This window comes from Mandrillus leucophaeus, unplaced genomic scaffold (assembly GCF_000951045.1).
Source record: "Mandrillus leucophaeus isolate KB7577 unplaced genomic scaffold, Mleu.le_1.0 Scaffold981, whole genome shotgun sequence".
Classification (NCBI taxonomy): domain Eukaryota; kingdom Metazoa; phylum Chordata; class Mammalia; order Primates; family Cercopithecidae; genus Mandrillus; species Mandrillus leucophaeus.
The window spans coordinates 232,942-251,014 of NW_012110708.1; positions in this window are offsets into that span (position 1 = coordinate 232,942).

Below are 18,073 nucleotides of genomic sequence, written 5' to 3' on the forward strand. Positions count from 1 at the left end.
ACAGAGAGAGTCAGAGTTCAGAGACAAGTTGTGCTTCGTTTTCTTTCTTTCCTACATCCTCAATATAGGCAGTTACACACCTTGGCAGGCGGGACCTCTGTGATTTTGAGGTGGGGAAAGAAGCAGTCTAATGCCTTCTTGTCCTACCATTTACCTTGGTGTGGTTTTCCCACTTGAGTTGGAGTAGAGAATGTAGGGATTGGGGAACTGGGGCCACAAGCTACAGGAATACCAGCTGGAGAAGCCTTGAATGGCCCAGCTCACTCTGGGATCTTTGGGTCCACCCATTCACATTGGGCCAGACCCCAACAGGGGTCTAAGAAATCCAGCCAGTACCGCTCTAGCTGCCCAGAGATTGTCAGAGCCAGGGACACTGACGACCATTCACTTCTATCCAAACAGGCCTGAGGCTTATCTGAGGAATACATGGAGAGAGCAGTTTCCAAATGAGTTGCGCTTGGAAAAACATAGGCCTTAGAAAGTTATTCCATCATGTAGGTGAGAAGGCAGAGTTTGGGTTGGCCCGCTGATCCTCCTTCTCCACACCACCATGCTCAGAGTGAGGCTGGACACTGAGATTCTGACACCACAGCTGCCTAGGGGAAAATCTGATTTGTAAGAGGAACAGCCAAGAGCAGTTCCCCTTTGGAAATTGGACCAGAGCCAGATCTGACTTTTTGGTCCAAGTCAGAATCAAATAGCTGCCTGTGACTTCGGCCAAACACTGGCTTGACTTGATGCCTCTCATGCCCAGGAAAAAAGGAATGTGAACTTTCCATCCAGCGCACATCCTCCAGCTCTTCACAGTGTCCTACCTTGGAACCCATGGTACTCTGGTTCTTCGCAAACGGTGGAGAAGGTTGCAATAAAGACCTTTTCCAGCCAACAAAAATGGGAAGCTTTTGTTATCATCTAGATATAGGAAACACAGAGCAAAAGGGAAATGACCCCAAATGGAAGCACGGAGATGTAGGAAGGAATAGAAAGCAATAAAGTGGGTCAATAGATGAGTAATTCCAAATGATTTACTCATTACAATATGTAAAAGAATATTAATAATATTTTGTGAGGTTTAAAATACATATATAACTAGGCTGGGCACTGTGGCTCACACCTGTTATCCCAGCACTTTGGGAGGCCAAGGCTGGCGGATCACTTGAGGTCAGGATTTCAAGGCCAGCCTGGCCAACATAGCGAAACTGCATCTCCACTAAAAATACAAAAATTAGCCAGGCATGGTGGCGCACTTGTAATCCCAGCTACTTGGGAGGCTGAGGCAGAAGAATCACTTGAACCTGGGAGGCAGAGGTTGCAGTAAGCCAAGATCATACCACTGAAGTCCAGCCTGGGTAACAGAGAGCAAAACTCAGTCTCAAAATAAAATAAAATATATATGAAATTAAAATACATGCCAAGAACAGAAAAGATGGGAGGGGAGTGAGTTAAAGTGTTCTCAAGTCTTTACATTGCCCTGGAAGTGGCAAAATTATTAATTTATATTAGACTTTTTGTTGCTGTTGAGACAGGCTCTCTCTCTGCTGACCCAGCTGGAGTGAAGTGGTGCAGTCACGGCTCACTGCAGCCTCCAAGTCCAGAGCTCAAGCAATCCTCCCAATTAGCCTCCTGGGTAAATGGGACTATAGGCATGCACCACCACATCCGGCTCATTTTTAAATTTTTTATGGAGACAAGGTCCCCCTGTATTGCCCAAGCTGGTCTCAAACTCCTGGGCTCAAGCAATCCTCCCTCTGTGGCCACTCAAAGTGCTGGGATTATAGGCTAAGACTTTAATAAGTCAAGGCTACATGTTATAATCTCTAGAGTGACCATGGAAAAAAAATAGGAAAACTATAACTAATAATCTAAATGGGTAGGAATAATAAGAATACTTAATCCACAAGAAAGCAAGAAAGAAGGAAAACAAAATATGTAAAATCAATAAAAGACAAATGGTAAGATAGTGGATTTGAACCCTAATATATTAATAATTTCACTAAATATAAATGGGCTAAATGTCCCAATTAAAATCAAAGATTGCCAGACTGGGTCCTTTTTAAAGGAGACTAACTCAGGGCACCCTTTTGCCTGCTCTGCTTAATCTTGGCCCTCTTACTGCTTGAAGGCTGACTTGATAGCTGGAAGTGCAGTGGTTATCTTAACAACCATCAGGCTAAGTCTAGAAGCTGTGGGCAAAGAAAGGAGGAACAGAAAGATAAAAGGAGCCTGGGACACTAAAGATGCCACGGAGCTGCCACACCAGTCCCAGTACCCACCTGCAGACTTCATGCATTATGGAAGAAAAATGAATCCCTAACTTAAGTTTAAACCACTCTTAGTGTGGTGTCCAATACTCACAGCCAAACATTATTCCTAATATACAAGGCTTAGGACATTACATCTGCAAAACCCACTGATTGTTTGATACTAACCTCACCCCAGTTAAAGCCACTGGATTGCATTCCACCTGCAACTGATAATAATCACAGTGTTACCGTACTGCAAGATATGAGACCACTGGACCAATCAGACCACAGAAGAGTTTAGCAGACCGGGACCAGCCACATGCATATCCTGTGAGTGCCCGCTTCTCAGACTCAGAGGGATATTGCTAGGGTACTTTATAGGCACCTTAAATGAGTTGGGGGGGGGGGAAGTGGCTTACTGTAGGCAGCCACCAAACAAAATGTTATATGGATCACCCCATGACAAAAACAAATGTCCAAGAGTTCATTTCACTCCTTCAGCAAATTTTTATAGAGCACTTACTATGTGTCAAACATTATTATAGCCATCGGGGACACAGACACAAACAAAACAGGCAAAACTCCCTGACTTTGTGCTGTTTACATTACAGTGGGGAAGACAAACAACAAAACAATAAATAAGCGAGATGAATAATAGGTAGAATGGTAGTAAGTCAGTGGAGGAAATAAATGGGGAAAAAGGACAGTACTACAGCGTGTTATTATTTAAATAAGGTGATCAGGGAAGGTGGTGCTAAAGGATGATGTTGATAAAAGACCCAAGGGAGTGAATAATAGACAAAGACAGGGACAGAAAGCTTCAACCTTCTCATCCTAAAGCAAGAGGAGATATTCCCAGAGAACACGACTCATCCTCATGAACAGCTTTGGCAGAGGGTGCTGCTGGCTCAGAACTGCCATTGAGTCTTAGTGAGGGAAACCTGGCACATGGGAGGTCCCACTGTGGTGAAGAGAGGTGAGAATTTAAAGAACTGCTCCATGAGAAGGTAATTATTGAGCATGTGCTGGAAACCATTAGAAACAACAATCTTATCTATGAGCTAAGTTCTATTACGATGCTTATTTTGCACAAGATGAGAGTGAGGCTCATCTTTTTGTTCCAGGTGGAAAAGCCAGTAAGAGAGGAGAGAAGTTTTCCTGAGTTGTTGTTCTCAGCACCTTACAATCCCCCACCCTAGACCCATCCCACCATTTCCAGTGACTGCTTATCAGACTAACATGCAGGCAATAGTAGGAATAGAAGAGAGTACCTTCAGCTCAGAAGTAAAAAGAAAGGACCCCTAAGAAGAGTTGGTTCCTCTTGGGAGCCCTGGGCTGAGCATTCATCCTCCTCTGACTATGTCATTGAGAGGGGCTTTGGGGGCCCGGGGATGGGTGGCAGCTGCAAGTATAGGGGGAAATGAGCCGGCCAGGTCTCCAGCATTAAAGGCTTTGCAGTTGCAGACACCAAGGGCTCTCTCCCCTTCCCCCATCCCATTCTACCCCCCAACTCACTCTCCATCCCCTGACCTTCCTTCCTTAGCCATTGTTCCTCATGGAAATGAGGCGGCAGGGAAGATGCTGTCTTGGCATCGCCTCCCAAGGGAGCAGGTCTGGAATGTGCTGTGGACATTAGATCTCCCAGGGAACCCCAGCTGGAGTCTGACTGCTCAGCCACTGCAGTCTGCTGGCTATAAACAGGACAGCCACCAGTACAGGGTGGAGACTGGACCCCAGCATGTGTCAGGACATGAAGACATACAACTAGGGCTGACTCTGGGTTTCAGATGCTCCCCAGGGCTCCAGTCCCCTGAATGGCGGGGAGGGAGGGAGAGCAAACAAATTCCCCAGTAAGTGTGCGGGGAAGAGACTGTGTTCTCTTTCTCTTTCTCTTTCCCCATTAATCACGTGCTTTTTTAGTGCCAGGCACCAGGATAGTATTTACATATGTTATGTTGTTTCATCTTCGTAACAGCCCTGTGAGGGAAAATCCATCTCACAAAGGAGGGGCTGAGGCACAGAGACGTGAGTGATCACACGCTCGAGATGACACACCACCAGGGCTGACTGAGGCAATGACCCTGGCTCTTCACCACTGTGGCGGTTAAGAGCCTCTCCCTCCATTTGCCCCTTCCTGATCTGTTATGCTTCCCTCCATCTTCTTCTTTTCTTCCCTTTCTTCTCTTCCTGCCTCCCTTTCTGCTTTGTATTCGTTGATCCAATAAATATTTATGTCAATGTTACATGCCTGGCACTGTGCCTGGCACTGGGAACAAAGCAAGGTCCCTCCTAATCAAGTTGACATTCAGTTGAGGGTAGATTGACCATAAAGAAACAATCCCTCACATAAATAATTAGTTACTGATGAAATGACTTGTTTCTATGCAGAGAACAGGAAGAGTGGTGTGCCAGAGAGTGCCCGAGGCTGGAGGTGTTTTAAGCTGGGTGGTCATGGGGGTCTCTCTGAGGGGGCGATGTGTGAGATCAGACAGGAAGGAAGAGAAGGCACCAACCATGAGAAGATGTGGAGCCAGAGTCCTAAGGCTGGGAACTGCAGGTGCAAAAACCCTACAGTGGGCGGGATCTTGGCAGGTCTGGGTCCAAAAGGCCAGTGTGGCTGGAGCCCAGTGACCAGGCAAGAGAGCTGTAGGAGAGGTGCAGAAAAGGGTGGATTCTGGATGTGATTCCAAGAACCTTGGGAAGTTTTTAAGAAGAGGAGCGGTATAATCTAAGTCATGTTTCTGAAAGAGCACTCCAGCTATAATGCAAAGAACAGGCTGAAGTGTGGCAACAGTGGAAGCAGGGAAATGAGTGAGGACACTATTGCAGTGGCCAGGAGGGAGAAAGTGGTGGTTTGGACCAGGGTGGGGACAATAGGGGTAGAGAAAAATGAGTCTTTACTGACAGCTACTAAGTGCTGGATGCCAAGAGATGAGAAAGGCCCAATCCCCTCTTTGCAAGGCATCTAGTAAGAAGTTGGTCAAGGAAACAAGATCACTGAAATCCTGTCCTGGGTGTGAAGACAGAGGTCTACAAGGGCACAGGGGACCCAGTTGTGAAGAATCAACTCCATTTCAGGAGGGAAGGGAGATTGTGGAGAGAGCTTGGTCTCTTCTGAGCCTCCACCTATTGCAGATGCAGATGACATTCCTGCAGCTAGCTTCAGGGCCATGCTGGTGGATCGTACCCATAAGACCAGCGGGTCCTACAGAATGAACGTTATTAGTGTGTGCCAAGGGCTCCGACATTTCCTAAGTCAACCTGAACACTGTCATTGAAGCTATTTAGGAACTCAGCAAATGGAATTACTCCCAATAGGCAGCTGGCTTTTCCAAAAGTTCAGTAGACTTCCTCCCAGTGAGCACCAACCTGAGACTTTAAGGATACACTGAGCTTCCCAGGCAAAGAAAGGGGCGACTCAGGGCATTCCCCAAAGATGCATGTTCAAAGAGGAGAAAGGACTGGGGCTTCAAGTCAACAGCCAGCAGCGCCAACCTGCTAGCAATGTGAGTGAGCCACCTAGGAAGTGGGTCCTCTAACCTCAATGAATACTTCAGATAACTGCAGCTCCAATCAACACCTCAACTGCAACCCCCTGAAAGACCCCACGGCAGAACCCCCACCAGCCAAGCCACTCTCAAATTCCTGATCCAGAGAGTCTGCGAGCTATAACTATTTATTGTTGTTTTAGCCGCTAAGTTTTGGGATAGTTTGTTACACGGCAGTAGATAACTAATACAGAAAGAAGGTGAGTGTTGAGACAGTATAGAAGAGAAGTTAGAGAGGAAACCAAACCAAGAGCAAGTTGCTAAGGGTATCCTTACCACATTTGCAGGCTGTATGCCCAGGGGTCTCCCCTCTGTCCGTGGCCCCTGATCAGTCCAGTGGCACATTCTTTCCACCCACAGCCATCCCCATATGGCTGCTTCTTATGGCTGCTTACACACATAAGGACACTTGTAAAACTAGCTTATTAACACACAGAACCTGCTACGTGCCAGCTCTAAGCTAACGGCTCTCGCATATAAGTTTTTGTTAAATTTTCACAACAAAACTTGGAGGTGAACATTATCATCCCCAGTGCCCAGGACAAGATCTATCACAGAGTAAATACATGTATTAGCATGGAGTAAGACTAGTAATAAACAGACCCCAAAACTTCAGGGCCTTAAAGACAAGAAATGTATTCCTTTTTCACCAAAATCCTAGGAGAATGTTGCCTGTAATGTGAAAAAACAGTTAATATAAGCTTGGCCACTGTATTAATCAGGGTTCTCTGGAGAAAGAAAACCAATAAAATGGGGAGAGAGAGAGATTTTAAGGAATTGGCTCACACAGTCGTCGAGATTGATTGGTCTGAAATCTGTAGGGCAGGCTGGCAATTATATGTATGTATATATACACATATATATTTTATTTATTTATATAATGTAATATTATATATAAGGAGTAAAAAAGTGTATATACTTATATATAAAGAGTAAAAAATTATATATATTTATACATATAAAGAGTAAAAAATTTCATGGGGGAAGAGAATAGAAATACAACTTCAAGGAGAAAAAGAACTAACTAGAATTTCTGATTCTTATTTAAAAAGAACTCCTTCATGTATTGCTTTTCTAAAGGATATGGATGGGTATTAAATTGGGATGATATTCAGATTCCCTATGATACATTTAAAAGAGCAACTGAACAGCCTTATTTTTAAATGTTTTTACTAAATATTATATCATTTGCAATGATTTAAACTTCTGAAATAAAATTATTAGTTATTCCAGTGACTTTCCAGCTTAAAATTTAGAGGCAAATATTCCTTAAGAGGATATCAACTATCAATATTTTCAAATGTTGATAAGCTATTACCTCATAATTTCTGCAAATTTATAATTTAATATTATACCACATACTCAAATTGTCAACTTTTCACAGCACATTACCAAAGTTATCAGGAAAACTGGGCTACCGTGACCAAAGATGTTCCCGAGCACACACTATTCTGACACGGAGTGCCATCATCAAGGAGCGGTTTTCTTTAACAATTCTACTTATAAACAACGTGGGAATAGAAGTAATTTAAAATGTTTAAAAAGTAGTAAATGCACGACTGTGACTGCAAATTGCATTTTGGACGCTTTGTATTATAGGGTATAGACAACCCATCCCCAACTATGGAATGTTAAGCTGACAACCAAGACAGTCAAAGCCGTCTGTAATCAATATGCCACTATTATCTGGCCATACCAAAAAATAAACAATCAGCAAATTACTTTACCTTTAAAAAAAAAAAAAAAAAAAAGCGTTTACACTTAGAGGTTGAAAGAGAAGGGATTCCCTCCTTCTTGAAAGTGTTTCTGGAGCTGCTAAAAAACTTGCATTTATAAAATAGTTAATAAAAATATTCCTCTGGATTGTACAAGAAGAGGGACAGAGACCACTGCTAGGAAAGGGAAGATAATATCAATCAGAGTCAGCTTCTTTCTCTGGGCTTCATCAGAGCCTGGGCTCTCCTCATTTTTTTAGTTCTTCATTTTCTGCAGGTAAAGCTTCTTTGGCTTCTTGGTTAGCCACCTCATCCTGTTTTCCCTTTTGTTTGCTCTTTTTTGTCTGAAGATTTCTCCTTTCCTGCTGCCTTTTTGGGCTTCCTTTCCACTTTAGGGTTAGCTGACAACCTTGCAGGTCTTCTCTTGGGCTCTTCCGTCACCACCCTTTGGCTGAGCTGAGCTAACCTTCCTCTTGGGTGTCTTGGTGGTGGAGAGGGTGCGTGCCAGGTGCCTGCAGCAAGTGGTGCCAAGAGCCTTGGTGAAGCAGGGCTGCCTGGCTGCTGCAGCTCCTCTGGCTTCCTGAGCTGCTGGTACCCCTAAGCAACATTTTAAATTCTTATTTTACACATGAGGAAAACAAGGCTCAGAGAAGCTAAGTCACAGTCACTTGTCCAAGGTCGCCCAGAGAGTAAGTGGCCCATCTCCAACCCAAAGGAAAAGGCAAGCCAGAGACTGGGAGAAAATACTTGCAAAACATACATCTGATAAAGAGCTTACATCCAGAATATATAAAGAACTCTCACAATTCATTAAAAACAAAACAACTCAATTTTCTTAAAATGGGTAAAACAAGCTCAAGCCTGTAATCCCAGCACTTTGGGAGGCCGAGACGGGCGGATCACGAGGTCAGGAGATCGAGACCATCCTGGCTAACACAGTGAAACCCCGTCTCTACTAAAAAATACAAAAAACTAGCTGGGCGAGGTGGCGGGCGCCTGTAGTCCCAGCTACTCGGGAGGCTGAGGCAGGAGAATGGCGTGAACCCGGGAGGCAGAGATTGCAGTGAGCTGAGATCCGGCCACTGCACTCCAGCCTGGGCGACAGAGCAAGACTCCGTCTCAAAAAAAAAAAAAATTTAAAGTGGGTAAAACATTTGGACAGATACTTTTTTTGGTTTTGGGGTTCTTTTGAGACAAAGTCATACTCTGCCCTCTAGGCTGGAATGCAGTGGCACGATCTTGGCTCACTGCAACTTTCACCTCCCGGGTTCAAGCGATTCTCCTGCCTCAGCTTCCTGAGTAGCTGAGACTACAGACGCACACCACCACGCCCTGCTAATTTTTGTATTTTTTTAGTAGGGACGGGGTTTCACCTTGTTGGCCAGGCTAGTCTTGAACTCCTGACCTCAAGTGATCCATCCATCTTGGTCTCCCAAAGTGCTGGGATTACAGATGTGAGCCACTGCACCCGGCCTGGACAGATATTTTATAAAAGAAGATGTGTGGGTGGCCAATAACCACAAGAAAAGATGTTCAATATCACAGGTCATCAGAGAGTTGCAAACTAAAACCATAATGAAACACCATTACTTACCCACTAGAATGGGTAAAATTTAAAAGGCTGACAATACCAGGTGTTGACAGATGAAGAGCAACTAAAACTCTCACACGTTATTGATGGGAATGTATAACAGCACAGCACTTTGGAAAATCATGTGGTATCTTACAAAGTTAAGCATACACTTTCCACATACCCAGCAATTCCATTCCAAACTATTCACAAAAATAAATGAAAATATAGTCTGGGCCGGGCACAGTAGCTCATGCCTGTAATCCCACCACTTTGGGAGGCAGAGGTGGGTGGATTACTTGAGGTCAGGAGTTCGAGACCAGCCTGGCCAACATGGTGAAACCCTGTCTCTATTAAAAATACAAAAATTAGCTAGGCGTGGTGGGGGGCACCTGTAGTCTCAGCTACTCGGGAGACTGAGGCAGGAGAATTGCTTGAACCTGGGAGGCGGGGCTGGAGGTCAAGGAAGGAGCTTGCCTGCAAGCGTAACAAGGAAACTTTTAAATAGATGGAGAAGCTGGGCGTGGTGGCTTACGCCTGTAATCCCAGCACCGTGGGAGATGGAGGCAGGTGGATCACTTGAGGTCAGGAGTTCAAGACCAGCTTGGCCAACATGGTGAAACCCCGTCTCTATTAAAAATACCAAAAAATCAGCCGGGTATGGTGATGCGCACCTGTAATCCCAGCTACTTGGGAGGCTGAGACAAGAGAAGTGCTTGAACTTGGGAGATGGAGGTTGTTGCAGTGAACTGAGATCACGCCACTGCACTCCAGCCTGGGTGACAGAGTGAGACCGTGTCTCAAAAAATAAAAATAAATAAACAAATAGATGGAAATGATCTAAATCTTTATTACGGTTGCGGTTATACAATTGCATATAATTACCAAAATTTCTCAAACTATACACCCAAATGGTTGAATTTTATTACACCCTTTTATATTGTCACAGCTTACTAAAAATGCAGGTACAACACCATCCAAAAATATTAATAATTGCGGCCAGGTGCGGTGACTCACGCCTGTAATCCCAGCACTTTGGGAGGCCAAGGCTGGTAGATCACGAGGTTAGGAGTTTGAGACCAGCTTGACCAACATGGTGAAACCCCATCTCTACTAAAAATACAAAAATTAGCTGGGCATGGTGGCATGTGCCTGTAGCCCCAGCTACTCAGGAGGCTGAGGCAGGAGAATTGCTTGAATCCAGGAGGCAAAGGTCGCAGTGAGCCAAGATCGCGCCACTGCACTCCAGCCTGGGTGACAGAGCGAGACTCAGTCTCGAAAAGAAAAAGAAACACTAATAATTGCTCTTACTCCATGGTCCCTGTCTTTCCCATCTTCCTGTGCTCTCATCTCTGCCTAGCCTACGTCTCTCTGATACTTCCCTCTGACTCCTAGGACAAAACTCTGTGTGCCTCTCCAGGGCCAACCCCTCTGTGCAAGTGCTGGATTCCATTTCTCCTCCTGCGCCAGTCACTTTGGATTTGTGCTGGGGTGAGCAAGATGGGTCCTGCCAAAAAGGTCTGAGAAAGCAAGCTGGGGAACCAGGAAACACCAGAGCCCCAACAGAGTTTAGCCAATGACTATCTTTTTTTTTTTTTTTTTTTGAGACGGAGTCTTTGCTCTGTCACCCAGGCTGGAGTGCAGTGGCGCGATCTCGGCTCACTACAAGCTCCGCCTCCTGGGTTCACGCCATTCTCCTGCCTCAGCCTCCCGAGTAGCTGGGACTACAGGCGCCCGCTACCACGCCGGGCTAATTTTTTTGTATTTTTAGTAGAGACGGGGTTTCACCGTGTTGGCCAGGTTGGTCTTGATCTCCTGACCTTGTGATCCACCCGTCTCGGCCTCCCAAAGTGCTGGGATTACAGGCTTGAGCCACCGCGCCCGGCCGCCAATGACTATCTTAACTAAGACTGCACTATTCGTGGTCTTCAACACTGGAGCCATCTTATTCTCTGCTAGGATGTTAGGCTCTGTATCCCAGTTTGTCTCTTGCTTGATATCCTTTAGGATCATCTAATTTATTTCAGTCTGTCTTCACTTATGTGGGTGCCTTAAACAAAATATGTGGTTTCTTTCCTGCAGGAATTTTCAGCCTCTTCATAGAGATCGATGTCATTGTGAATCTCTAAAGAAGAACACTGATTATGGAATCTCCTTGGTATTTTAAACCAGTGCCCACACAACACACTGTGAGGGCTTCTGCACAAAATAAGCAGACATTATCATATCTCCTAAGAGACACTCCAGCCCCAACCCTGCCAGGTCAAAGAGCAGAACTTTCCCAAAGGGGCTGAAGCGTAGCTGTGCCCTCAGAAGACAGCAAAAGGTGGGCCTGGAGTAGGCAGAGCTCTCTCCCACCGCCTTCTCCTACGAAGACGAAGAGGAAAGGTTACCCAATTACACCCAAAGGCAGCTCTGGGTCAGCCTTTTCCTGGATAAGCAGGTTTGGTGAAGACAAGGTGGTGTCTGAAGGGAGCATCATGCTCCCCCTGGGGTCCTAGGATTAGCCCTGGGCCTCTGCAACCCAGGACCTCAAGTTTTTCTTTGGAAGGTCTTGGCTTTGGCCCTGGAGTGCTGAAGCACAGAGTCCATCCAGTGTACTGCCTTCACAGAAGCATCCCCACCCCTGGGTTTACCCTTGGCGGATGTATGGGAGCCCAGCCCGCAGCATGGAAAGCAAGCCATGAAGTGACAGAACCAGATGAACAGCCCTGAGCCTGCCAGCTTCCTGGCCCAGGTGCCCACACCAGTCCTGACAAGGCCTGGAATGAGCCACCTCAGTGGGAAAAAGAAAGAGGAAGCTAAACCGAGGAGTGAATACCTTCACCCTGGCTCTGCCCCAAACTCCGCCTGCTGGAAGGCAAGAGATGAAAGAAAAAGCCAAACCCTTCGGCGAAAGAAGGCAGGAGAGGAGAAGCAGGAGAGGGATGTCAACAAAATTCTGGAAAGGGGGAAGCAAAAAAACGAGATTCTTTCCTCTCTCCCTGCTGAACGTTTAGGGAAGAATCTCCAACAAGCTTAGGAGGCACCAGACACCTCTTTGAAGTGGGCCAGGGTGAGATCCAAAACAGGGCTGTGAGTAAGAACCCGAAGAAGGGGAGCACGCTCCAAGATCCTCTCCCTCACTTCATGAAGGGAAGATCAACCCCTTACTCCGTATCCCTCCTCGCTGCCAAATTGGAGAGTTATCATCTGGAAAGCCTAAAGGCAGGGATGGCAGTGGTGGGGTCCTGGTCACGCTTATTCCTTCCAACCCCCTTCATCGCCCCCTCCTCACTCTGCTTCATCTGCCAGCCTCCAGGCAGGAGGCTCACAGGATTCTTCACTGGAAATCTTGCTGGCCCAAGGGAAACGACCTACATATTCTGCTACTTTGGGGTCCCCAATATTAGGGCCAGAATCCTATCCCACCCTTTTTCTGTGAAACCCTCCAAGAATCCAGCTCTGCTCCCACACAGGGCTTCCATCAGCTGCTAACTGCCTCATTCTTAAATAGGATCAGACAGCCAAGAATCAAAGTCATTTGAGGAAAGCCTTAACTACAAAAAAACAGAAACCAAAACAAACAAACAGAACATAATGAACTTTAAGGAAACAGAGAAAATGTGAAGATCGGAATAAGAAAATAATTTTCATTATAATTACTACCCCCAGAGGGATAAGAGAAGATAATTAACTCAGGAAACAAGAAGATGATGTTATAAAAAAGAACCCTGGACAAGAAATAGCTCTTGAAAATTAAAAACGACAGCAAAACTATAGAAGGGTTAAAATTAAAAAGGGAAGAAATTTCCCAGAAAAGAAAAGATAATAGGAAAAAAATTAAAAATTGGAGAATCATTTGGGGAGGTCTAATATCCAAATAATTGAAGTTCCAAAAGAGAGAACTGATAAATTGGAGAAAAGTAACAACTCAATCATCTGAGAAAATTTCCCAGAGCTTAGGGACATGAGATGCCAGATTGAAGGGCTCACCAAAGACTCAGAATAAAGGATAAAAACATATCAAGGCACATTACTGGGAAACTTCAGAACATCAGGCATGCAGAGAAAATCCTGTGAGCTTCCAGAGAAAGAGAAAACAGTTTATATCCAGAGATCATCAGTCAGAAGTACGTTATTTTTCTCAACAGCAACACCAAAAGCAAGAAGACAATGAAGCAACTCTTTCAAAATACAGAGGGAGAATTCTTTGTCACCTAGAATTTTATACCCAGGCAACTATCAACAGTTTATGAGGGTAGAATAAAGCCACTTTGAGACACAAGTGGTTTTTTAAAAATTTGCCTCTTGCAGATCCATTCTCAGAAAGCGACTAGACAAGTAAACCCAGCAAGAGGGAGAAAACGAACCCAGGAAATGAGGAACCACACAGACGAGAACTGAGAGGAAGGGCCACAGTGAAGATGGAGGGCGATCTGAGGATGAAAGCTGTTTGGTAGGACCAGAGAGTGTATCATCCCAATTCTCCAGTTGGGATGCCACGAGAGATAGACCTGATACAACACCAGTGGGTCTACGTTCATTGAGGGAAACTTAGAGTTATGTGTGTCGATTTTGGCGCAACTTAATGCTAAATATGTAGAACACCAAGCAGATGAAAAATGAGGCCAAGTTTAACTTCAATCAAGACAAAAGTTGTGTAAGAAAGAAAATTTAATCACAGCACAGTATATGATTCTGTTCTTAACAATGTTTACATAGTCACAATAATATAAACATTGGATAGTAACTTAACCAAAAATGTTGTGTAGCCATGTCAAGAGGATGAAGGAAAGATGTGTGTGTGGTGTACAATCCTAATCTTCTATAGCAGGAATGAGGTAGATAACACCTAAAGCAGAAACATACTAAGAGAAGAAAAATAAGAATATTCTATAGAAATTCAAATGTAAACATAGAACATCTTAAACAGTTTAGGCCAGGGCATGGTGTCTCACACCTGTAATCCCAGCTCTTTGGTAGGTCGAGGTGGGCAGATCACCTGAGGTCAGGAGTTCGAGACCAGCCTGGCAACATGGCAAAACCCCATCTCTACTAAAAATACAAGAATTAGCCAGGCGTGGTGGTAGGCACCTGTAATCCCAGCTACTTGGGAGGCTGAGGCAGGAGAATCGCTTGAACCCGGGAGGCAGAGGTTGCAGTAAGCTGAGATCACGCCATTACACTCTAGCCTGGGTGACAGAGCGAGACTCCATCTCAAGAAATAATAATAATAAAAATAAAATTTTAAAAATGTTTAAAGCAATTGTCTCTTTGGAATGGAATTTGGTGGAGGGGGGAAGAGTAAAACAGGGGATTGCTTTCTTACATTATAGAACTATTTGATTTTTTCCCCTTTTTCTTTTGAGGTATACTTAATATATAATAAACTCACCTATTTAAAATGCACAGTTTGATTGGTAAGTTTTGTCATATGTACACCACAGTCAAGAGAGTAAACATATCCAGCACCCTCCACTCAAGTTTCCATGTGCCTTTGTAGTCCTCCTTCCCTCCAGGATTACTCCTAGGCAGGGACATATGGATGACTGGAGATCAATGGCCATCCAAGAATGGTTCAACAGTTCCTGCCTTCCAAGAATGGTTCAACAGTTCACTGTTTTAGTGAACCAGGGGTCTGTGCTTCTAGTGCAGGTTCTCCAGATGCCAGCCTGGGGAAAACACCTCACTGTTCAACTTGGCCTTCAGCACTCAGCTTGAGAAATACCTCCTCCAGGAAGCCCGTCATGACTACCTCCCTGTGCCCATGCTCCCTTCCTTCAAGGTGTAACTCTCCACTTTGTAGTGTACTTGTTTCTTTTTCCCCTGCACCCAGTGGGCATTCCCAGCCCTGCAAGAAGGAAAGCCCCCTTTGACTCACAGGGGCTGGCTCAGAGCAGGTGCGCAGGGAATATTTGTTGATTGAAGGTATAAAATACATGACGGAATAGATATATGGAAGGGTGAACGGGTGAGTGAATGCAAGGTGTTTTCCCACGTCAATGATATGAGGCTGTTTATATTAAAGATGGTGTCTCTTTAAAGACCACGTGAAAACCCAGCAGAGGCTGAAATGGGAGGAAAGTGCCGAAACACAACTGGAGCCATGAGTCCATTCTTGGAGAGGTCTGAGAGACACCTGTCCCAGGATGAAATCCTGTCCCAAACATCCCTTCCCCTCCCCCTACCCTCACCCCCAACCTCAGACCCAAGACCCACCCAGGGAGCCCTGGGCTGAGCTGACCCCAGCAACTGGAGATGTGACTCACTAGGGGGCACTCTTCCATCACACCAGCCCTGCCCCAGCAGGCACAAACTCTGCCCTAGGCCCTTTCCTGCAAACTCAGGGGCCTCTTCACATTCCCTGCTGCCTCTTGCCAAGAGCAGAGGATCTTTCCAGGCAGCAATGGCACATCCACAATATCAGTATTCACTCAGTATAAGGTAACTTTGCAGAAAAGGCAGGTGTCTGGGGTTACCCTGATATTTCAAAATGGTCTTTCTTTATTCACCCGCCAGAATGTGCCCATTCTTAGATCCTCACCCCATTCCTTCCCAGTCTGATGGCTACCCACACAAAAATAAACTCAAGTGTGCGCTCCTGCATTTCATCCAAGTATTTGCCAATATCCAGGCAAGTCTTCCATGCAGGACTGGAAATTGTGAAGGCCCTGGGCAGTTACACACCCTAGAAAAAGGGGAGGAAATGGGAGCATGGTTCAGAGCTCCCTGCCCATTGTGTAACCTCACCATTCATAGGAATCCTCTTAGCCCTGGGCCGGCAGGGGCACCAGAAGGAAGAAAAGGGCCACAGAGGAAGGCCAGGGACTCAAGGAATGTGTGCGGTTTGGAGAGGCAGGGCTTCTTCTTCCTTTGTTTTTTTTTTTGTTTTGTTTTGTTTTGTTTTGTTTTGTTTTGAAACGGAGTCTTGCCTGTCACCCAGGCTGGAGTGCAATGGCACTATCTGAACTCACTGCAACCTCTGCCTCCTGGGTTCAAGCTATTCTCCTGCCTCAGCCTCCCGAGCTGGGATTACAGGCATCCACCACCATGCCTGGCTAATTCTTGTATTTTTAGTAGAAACAGGGTTTTGCCATGTCAGCCAGGCTGATTTCGAACTCCTGACCTCAGGTGAGCCATCCGCCTTGGCCTCCCAAAGTGCTGGGGTTACAGGGGTGAGCCGCCGTGCCTGGCCGCTTCTTCATTTTTTAGGACAACATTCTCTTACCTAAACCATTGTGGGGCCTAATTTCATAAATGCTCCAACTCCGGAGGATTTAACCCCTAAAGACACAGACCCCGTGAGGCCCTTTGTGCTTAATGGAGATTCCAGACCTGAAGCGTGAGAGTGAAAGGGAGAGGGGGCAGCAGTGGAAGGAGAAGACTTGGGGGAGAAAACCTAGAGGGAGTGATGAAGGGAGGGGTGGAGAAGGGAGTGAAGGGGGGACAGGGGTTTGCAGGAGGACAAAGAGAAGAAAGTCCCCCACTTGGGTCTTCTGCTCTTGGAACTGGAGCACTAGAACTTCCATCCTAATGTTCAGATTCTTCCCATGAATTTGCTTCGTGCTCCAGTAGGCTTCTTGTTCCCATAACCTGTCAGAGGGAGTGTCCAGAGGAAGCTGGAAAAGTGAATTTCACAACTAACAGTCATCCTTTGATCTTGCCACCTGCACCCTGGAGCTCTCCTCCACTAAGCAAGCATTTGGGAAGTAAGGGGAACATTTCCTTCCCAGTTGTATGAGAGGAGGCTACTAGGGTCCCACCAAGAGCTCACTTTCATATTCTGGTTGGGTGCAGTGGGATGCAGCTGCAGGGCCAGACTGAGGACATAAACCAGGCACAGACCCAGACCCGGGCTAGGGAGAGGCGATGGTGTGGGTGCCTGAATCCCTTGCTAAGCCATGTACACACCTATGATACAGCCACACCCCAAGGAGCTACACTTCCCAGAGCAAAGGCCTCCAGCCTGGCTTACTCTGAGAATTAGGTCACCTCCGCATCTTTCCTGGGTAGGATTCCTGACCCAGTCAGCCACATTGTCATCTGGGAAGAATCATAACCTGCAGGAGGAAGAGAGGAGGTAAAGGAGAAAGGGACAAAGTAGACTGAGACAAAAGTGGAAGAAGAAAGCACTGGCTCACTAAGAAGCCTCTCTCCCCTCTGCTGTAAGCAAAGATAGATTCGGAGGCAAGCAGCCTGGCCCGCCCAGTGTCCCCTGTGCATACCTGTCTCTGGCACATCTCAACGGTGGTCACCTTCTCAACCAACCACCCTGCAGAGCTGGGATGGCCACCAGCTTAGGCAGGTTCCACGGAGCCTCCCAGCAGCCTGTGCCTGAGAGATCGTGCCCTCCGTTCTTTCTGCAGAGAGAAAGGGAAAGGAAAAATAAAAGTACATGCACATTTCTCATTTAGGTTTTGGGATCCCTCTCCCGCTTCTGTCCCTTTGGGGACAGAAATTAGCAATCATGGGTGCCTGTGTGGCTCCGCAGCAGGCTTGTCGGCTCCAAGGTGTACCTCCTCCACTCTAGCTGCCTTGAACTGACGCCTTTCTGCAACCATCTCAAGAATATTTGTCAAACATTTTGTCAGGCATCCTCCCAAATGCCTGAAAGACAGGACTGTACCATGCTGCGTTTCCCCCGATTTTACAGCCCCAGAGTTCACATGTCCACAACCACTCCCCTGCCTCCACCAGTTATACTGTCCATAAGGTAAGGCCACTCAGAGACCTCTTTCCTTTCACTTCTAAAATTCCTACCTACAGTGGTATACTGATCACAGCTTCTCTTTGTAAGGGGATCCTTGGAAAGCCAAATATCCCTTAGCTTGGCACAAATGATCCATTTGCTCAATCATCTCAGATTCAATCACTATTTGAAACACAGTGTTTGGCTTCTAAGTAAAACACACACACACACACACACACACACACACTTTTTGTGAGTTTCGTTAAAAATTAACAATGTCCCTGGCAATTAAGCTTGCAGAGTTTCCTTGTCCTTGGTTGCCTCCA